An 8,431-nucleotide genomic window follows, 5' to 3' on the forward strand; every position below is an offset into this window, starting at 1 on the left:
GTTACAACTTCAGGATACAATAAGTCCCTTCATTGAGGCAATAGGCAGTGCAGGGGGTTGGGGTCAGGACATAGCAGTTTCTCTCTGCTGCTTTTTCCTATGCTCCAGCGTAGGTCCTCCATGGGCTGCAGTCTCTTTGGTGCTGTACCTGCTTCAGCATGGGCTCATCCATGGGCCACAGTCCTTCTGAGGAAGTATCTGCTCCAGTGTGGGTCCTCCATGGGCAGCAGTTACTTTGGGAATATCTGCTCCACCATGGAGCACCTCCTTCTCCAACTTTGGTGTTCCCTCTGCTGTTTCTCACTCTTTTGTTTTCTCCTCCTCCTCTCTCTCTTTGGTGTTTTCTACCCTTTCTTAAATATCTTTTCCCAGAGGCACCACCAGTTTGGGTGGTGGGCTCAGCTGTGTCCTGCAGTGGGTGCATTGTGGACCCAGCTGGAGCCAGGTCATCTCCTGGCCTCCTCCCAGAGGCACCCCCTGCAGCCTCCCCACTGCCAAAATCTTGCCACTGACACCCAATACAAAATTATATACCGACTATCAGAAAAAAAAAAAAAAAATCACATGTTCGTCTTATTAATCAAATAAGAAACCACTAGCATGCTGTTACGATGCTTTACCCTCCAGATTTCTTCCCAGACTCTCTCTCATTAAGACATTGCCTAGAGTCAGAAGCAACAGGACATCTCAGCCTGACTAAGCCAAGGAGCCCTCCAAAAACATACCTATTTGCTAATTTCAAGTTTATTCATCAAGCAGTTGACCTCTCGGTTACCGCTGATCTTTCAAAAGAGAATCTTCAACAAGTAAACCGGCACATTTTCAATCCACTTTATGCTTTCTGCAAATTGTATCCACATCAGAATTAATCATGAAAGGCTACAGAAAGACAGCAGGGATTTCTTCTGCTAAAATCCCAGGAAGACTTCTGACCAGCTCCATATAGAAAACAGCATTTGCAGCTGTAGCATCCATACATCTAGTCATCATTGACTACGCATTTGACCCTTCTCCTGTTTCCAACACACAGACCCATGGAGTAAGCAACGTCCTTGTCAAAACACTGCAGAACAACTCTCTGCAGTTTCTTATCTCCCTTGCAACAAAACATCCCGGGAGTACAGAAAAGCTGAAAGCCACTTGCACTAACCCAGCACAGACCGCATCCCCACCAGACAGCAGTGGGACTTCTCATCTTACTCCGTTCTTTTTCCCTGAGAGCCTTTTTTTTGCACTGGGTATGAAAACCTACCATCTCAGTGCCAAATTAATACAAGTCAAAAGCATTCTGGGACTAGTGTTCACAAATAAATCTAGTACGAGTATCCTCAGGATGCAGTCGTTACTAAAGATCTCTTTCATATTGCTCATTATATCAGGGTGAAGCTTTTTCAAAATACATCTGTGTGAGAGACAGCAGTGACATACCCAGAATATATATTGTTATAGAAGAGTATAAAGATGATACCACAAAATCAACAAAGTTTACAGAGCCATTAAACCCTTAGAACTCTTATTTATATATATATAGTAACCTCCAAATGTTAAAGCATGACATAATTTTGTGCTTTATTTGAGCTCTCTTTCCCATATTCTTTCCATAAAAAGCATCTTTTTGTCATAACAACATTTTAAAATTTAAGGTTTAGGGACTCATGCATGCTGAAGTCTTGTCTGTAGCTGTTTAAAGTCATATTGGGGAAGAAATTTGCTTTGGATGTACTTGCACATCAGAACAGGTTCAACCACAGTTAGCTGCATGAGATGCAGAGCAGAAATGCTGAGAAGCAACATCAGGTTTCCCTACGGAAAGCTTTTCTTGGTGGCTCTTCTACCAAGCTGCCCATTTATATTGTAGTTGCTGGAGATGCCCACAGGTGAAGCAGACGGTACCAGAAACACTCGTGTTTGGTCTTCTGCTACGCAGGCCTGTGCCAAGCCAGCATGACCACAATAAGAGGTTTGATGTTAACACGCGACACTTATGCATGTATCCAGACTGCTTCTTTGGAGCAGATGGTCTTCAGGCTTTTTATGCTGCTCCCTGTAGGTACTCCTTGTAGCCATAATGCTGCTCCTTGCAGGTATTTTCCTCAGAGCAGCTGTCTGAATGGACAGCGGCCAATTTATCAGTCACGGCAATTTATCCAAGAGACTCTGATATTGGCAAAATCGCTATGAAGTTAATACACTGGTGACTGGAACTGCATAGAGCGGTTTAAAATAACAGCAACCTGCTGAATATGGCATCATTGATCCCAAACTGCAAATTGCATAGAAGGACAGTTGCTTATGGAGCTTGACAAATTACAAATGTATAACAGCCCCTGACACATCCTGAGGATAACTGCTACTGAACTAATTATTCCATGTTGATAAGATCAGACAATTTTCCCTTTGTCAGTATGCCTTGGCAAGCCAATTGTGATAACGAACAGAAAAAAACGGGGTTTTTTTTACCTATGTGGGTTTTGCTGTCTTGCAAAGTCTTTTTCTTCGTGTGTTGATATTTGCTCATATTTGGAAATAGACAGTCTTTGCCATTTTACTGACACAGGGATTCTTAATATTGGTATGATGATTCCATTTGTCTTTTCCTCCTGCACTAAGCATTGGGTACAGCAAGGAACGTGGATCTCTTGCACATATTTATTGACAATTTTGCAAAAGTTTCCTGTGAAGCATGCTGCCAGATCCAGTTAGCATTCCGCAGATAACCCTTTTAAGGAAAATGCCTGTTCCCCCAGCTGAGGAGCTGTTGTCATGATCCTGCTGGTTTGTGTTAGGAAAACTTCCATCCACCTACAGAATATGTCTACTATGTCTATCAAATAGTTTTGACTTTTTCTTGGTTCTAATTAAATGTCCTAGAAGATGAATTTGCATGGTGGACCACAAGCTATCTCCTGGTGAGGTTCAAGAAGAACATTCTTTTTTCTTGTTACTTGCAGAATGATTGCACGCACAGGTAAAGCATTTATCTTAGTCTTCATTCACATCCACTGTATTTATAGCCTGCTATTTCCAGTCTACGTTGGTTTGTCTGTTCCTCAAAGTCCTCCTGAGAGAACACTATGGACTAAACAACATCTTTCACGTTTGTATTGGCACCACTCTTTCTAGTTCCTTATGCCTTCGAGCATGAGCAAGCACCCCCCTATGCCAAACTTAATTTTGTTTCAGTCTAAAGGTGAATCCTGCCCTTGTCTAGGCTTCTTCTACTGCTTCCAGCAACACTGCATCTTGTTTCTGCAGCGCCTGAGATTCAGGACAGTCTCTGTACTTCTAAAGCAGAAGAGACCTTTTCTTTTAATTAATGTAGTTGTGTGAGCCAACATGGGCAGGACGCAGAAACAACCACAAAAATCACTGATGAAATGCAAAGGGTAAATTTAATCTTGGTACCTCATGAATCAGGAGATCTCTGAAGCAGCACCCGGGCAGAGGCACGCAAGTGGGAACGCAGGCACCACAGAGCTCAGTCCTTGCTAGCGAGAGTCCTTGCTAGCGAGAGAGTTCAAACCGGCTGTTCTCACCTGTACATCAGGGATTCAAGCAGGCATGGTTTTCCACTGTGCTTTGATCTTCTCTGACAGCAGGGCAGGAATCTCAGGCATGTTCGATAAGGTGCCACTGAGTCCATCACAGGCCTATATTATCTAAGTGCAGATGTTCTACTTGTTGAGCACATAAGACTCAACAGCAATTAGGGTGATGTATGTGTTTTCCAACACCCCAGGTGCAAGTCATTTCAGTGTATTTACAATCTTCCTCACTGATTTCCCATTACTTTCCCACAGTAGTTAAATCATTAAAGAACAAGACAGGCAGAGAAGTACTGTAAGCAGTGAGATTAACAAAGCGCATCCAACATCTCCAAAGAGATGCTCCCCCACTGCTGCCATCAGCAACCTCTCTACAATACCCCCTGTTCAGACACATATTTTCCCTGGCCCAAATACAACACCCTAAGTCCATCCCACATCATTTCCTGGTAGGGTGCAAGTCAGCATCTCTTGTGGCTAGCTGGGAACCACACGTATGCTAATTTGTGGGCTAACCTGAGGGCTGAGTTCTTCTTGCTGTTACAGCAGCATTGGGGGAAGGAAGGACTCCTCATTTTTCTCATCTCAAACCAGTCATCAATGTTATCTTCCACAGTTTTTGCTCGATATTGGTCAACAGAGTCCAAAGTTACTGGGTGAGAGCACATCAGCAGGCTAATTTCTTTCAGAAAAACATCTAATGGGATGTAAGGGAAAGACACTATGGGCCAATTAACGTAGAGTATTTTTTTACTCCTTATTAGCTGTATCTCCACATTTTGGTCTGAAGACCATCTTCTGTGGTGCTTTACTGAGGGATTATTTTGTTGCAAAGATTATAGTTTCTGGCTTTCAGCTTGTAGCCTATTGAACAAGTGTTGCTATGGCAGAGGGACTTTATTTTTTAATTTCATTTTTAAGAAGAATGCTATTTATGGCTTTTTTAATAGCACTGATGATTGGAGGAAAGAGGATAGTCCCCTGGGGGGACACAGGAAGGCTTGAGGTGCACGATAGTGCAGGCTCCATTTTACAGCCATAACACCCTTTCAGACACGGGTTTGTTTCCCACGCACTTGGGTTATTAGTGCCATAGCAACGTAAAACTGAAACAGAAGCAGGAAACCTGTCATTTTACACTGAGGTATAAAATTTTCTATTTTAAGACTGAAGTAATTTTATGAATAATCTAAGCCAGCTTTATATGACCAAACAAGCACTGCTCATCAGTTAGCACTGCATGGAGAAACACAAGGAGTGACACGAGCTAGTCAGTACTGCAAAACACTTGTGCATGCAGCCGTAGAGAGCAACATTACAGAACACAGATACCTTGGCAAAGTCCACCATTACACTGTATGAACGTCTTTCACTTTATGCCATGGTATTACCATAAAGGTAGAAATCTTTCTCTTCCTACTGTTCATTACATGAAAACACTGAGGCGAGTTTTACCTTTAACATTGAAGAGTGCAAGGCCTGCCTTTGTTTGAACTTTAACAGACACGAGTTTCCACCATCGCAGGCTTAATGATAAGCTGTCCTCCTCACAAAGTCTCAGCACTGGGACCAAGGTGCTTGCAGAGAGTCACGTGGATCTTCGTTTTCCCACGACAAGTGTCATAGCTTTGGACTGAAAACATCAGTCCATCTTTGGCTATGTACCATGCCTGGTTGGGATGGAGTTAATTTTCTTCATACGGTGCCAGGTTTTAGATTTGTGACTAAACCAGCAAGTGGGGTGGGGGTGGGAAGAGGCTGGGAGAGGACCCAGCCAGCACAGGTGACCCAAACTGACCAAAGGGATATTCTACAGCATATGATGTCATGCCCAGCAATAAAACTGGAGGATAGTCTTTCTGTAGCTGTTGCTTGGAGACTGGCTGGTCATTGGTCTGCTGGTGGGAAGTGGTGAGTGATTGCCTTTGCATCTCTTGTTGGTTTTTTTTTTTTCCCCCGCTTTCTTCACTTATTAAGCTGTCTTTATCTCAACCCATGAGTTTTCTTGCTTTTGTTCCTCCTGTTCTCCCCCTCATCCTGCTGGGGGTGAGGTGGGGAGTCAACGAGTGGCTACTGGGTACTTAGTTGCTGGCTGGGGTCAACCCACCAAAGAGTACTAAACTTTAACTGCCTTATCTGAAATGCCATATGAATGGAACTTAGCTTCAGGTTATTTTTAAAGTTTCTTCAGGAATAGCTCAGTCATCTCAAAGAAAATGCTAGAAAAATTGTTCTGCCTTCACTGGGAAACTTCAGCATCTTTCTATTGATGGTGAAGGGCTGGAAACCCAGACCATGGGTTCCTGGTGTAGCTGTGTGCCTCTTGATCTCCCCCAGAACCACTACCCCCCTAAAAAAGGGGGAAGACAACAAAATCAGAGCATCCTAGCCCAAATAATCTGCTTGCATGTGCCCAAGGGCAGTTGCTGAGACTCAAGGCTAAATGCTGCAAAGCTCCCACTGCCACGGTCATTCTCCAGCATGGAGGGAGGAAGCAAACATTCTCAGTTTCTTTTTTCGTCAGCTAGAAGATGTTATAGTAATGGGCACAAGAGCTGGAAGCAGGGAGCCATTTTCCTCTTGTAGTCTTACCACCAATGAACAGAGAGAAAACAAAATAAAAATGAAAAGATACCTGGCTTAAAAGCAGAAGTGTAAACATGAGGTAGGCTTTGCATGGTTCAGCTGGTAGCACTGAAGCTAGAGCCCAGGAAAAGTTTCAAGACTGGGAGCTTTGCTGGGATAAAAACAGGCCGGAGGCCTGCAAGCAGAGGAAGACAAGTTGGAGGCCAGAAAGATGAGAAGAGAAAGAGACTTTGAAAAACAAGGTTGCAACCTTGCAAATTCAACAAGAAGTCCCAGGAGGGAAAAAAGGGAGGATGAAGGCAAGGTCTCCAAAAGTAAAGGCAAAATATTTACTTCTAGGAAGGCAGAGAGACAAGGACTGAGTCGGGGAGGTAGTAAGTATAGCCACTACAGCCAAGTTTAAAGGAAGACCTAGTTCAAAGGACCAGTTTTCTAGAAAAAAGGCTGTATTCTAGATTACAACCCACCTCACCTGTCTACCACCAAGAAAATCACTCTTGATTGGAAAGCAGAGCACACACCTGTCTAGCACTCAGCTAACGAGGCACCTGTAGGAAAAAAGATGACGTACAACACCTGGGAAGGAAAGTACTGTCAACAACAAATGCGGTGGTAACATTTTTCCAAGTTCCCAAGCCCAGCACTTTGTCATGCATGTTTTCCTGCATGTTTTTCTTGTTAGTTTTTTTTTTTTTTTTCTCCTTCGTGACTGGCTCTATTCTCAGTGTACAAGGACCAGGTCACTGTATGAATGGACACATGGCAAGACAGTGGGTGTGATTTACGACACGTCATGACAATTACGTGAATTAAATGGCCACCGAATTTATGGTATCTGTGTTCACATCTGGCCAAAGGAATTAAGAGTGTTGTGGCTAAATATGTCAAATTTTGTTACCTTGCTGTTGCACAGGCTTCCACCCCGCTGACCACCTTGAACATCACTTCACTAGATGGTTACAGCAGGGGCTCTTTATCAGGTCCTGGAGCAGATGTGAGCCCAGGCATTGCTGCCTGAAGTCGAAGATAGGCATCTGCTGGACAGGCCATCCTTTGGGGCCATGGCCTCATCACACCTTTAGAAATCAGCTCTTGTCAGTTTCTCTAGTTTCACCTGTTGGAAATGAGCAAGAGGAAGCAAGGGGTTTTGGGAGACACGCTGTGTGCCTTTCCTTAACTTCAACAGAAGTCCTGAAGTTTCCTGAGGACCTTACTTCTCCATGCAAGCCTGCAAAGGTTCATTATTTCCCATTCTCCAATTAATTAATGAATATGGTGAACACTGACAGCCCCAGTATCAATTGCTGAAGAATGCAGTAGTAATCAGATGCCAACTGGACTTTGTACCACTGATCACAGACAGTATCCCTCCAAGCCTAGCTGGTCAGCTAATTTTCCGCCTACTGTGTAGGTCACTTATCCAAACCATCTCTCTCCAATCTGGCTACAAGAATACTATGAGAAACCACGTCAAGAGCCTTGTTAGAGGTAAACAACATTTTCTACAGTTACCTTGTCTACAGAATATGTCATCTCATCATAAAAGCCATCATGTTGGTCAGGTGTGATTCATGCTTTGTAAATCCACGCTGAATGTTCCAAATCACCTTATCCTTACTGTACTTCAGTAGTCATGGCTTCAGGGAAGATTGTTCTATAATCTTCCCAAAGAAAGAGGTCAGTCTGTCTGACCAGTCTCCTGTAGTTCTGTGGGTCATCTTGTCTTTGAAAACGGGTGGCAAATGACATTTACTTTTTTATGTTTATCAGGAATCTCATTCATGACTTCCTTAGGGCACAAAGGCAACAATGATAGAAGTGGTACCCCTTCCTATTGACTCAAAGTTTCCTATAAAGGAACGGGAATAGAGAAGACAGACACCAACAGAATAGGATGCTGCGTACCCCATCCTACAGTTCTGTATCTGTCAGGGCTCAGCAAGGACCAATGGCTTCCTCAGGGCCAGGGGCCAAAAGCCAAGGGAGATACCACAACTTGTAAGGCGTGAGCCTCTCCAGCCAAGGCCTCATCTCCACAGCACTCAAGCAAGTCAGGAAGGACAGGGATGGTAACAGGGTCAAGCCAGAGTCCAGATCACCAGACAAGCTTGCAGTGATGAAGGAAGGCCAATGTGAAGCCGGGAAGTCAACCTGCAGGCCTGGATCAGATCCAGTGATGGTAACAAGGGTCAGACATAGTAATGATTGACAGGCAGCTTCACAGTAATAGCATATATCCGAGCCCAGGCAGGAAGACCATCTATGGGTCAAGGTCTGGATCAACAAGCAATTTCCATGCC

The sequence above is a fragment of the Vanellus vanellus genome (genome assembly GCF_965231255.1).
Source record: "Vanellus vanellus genome assembly, chromosome: 1".
NCBI lineage: Eukaryota > Metazoa > Chordata > Aves > Charadriiformes > Charadriidae > Vanellus > Vanellus vanellus.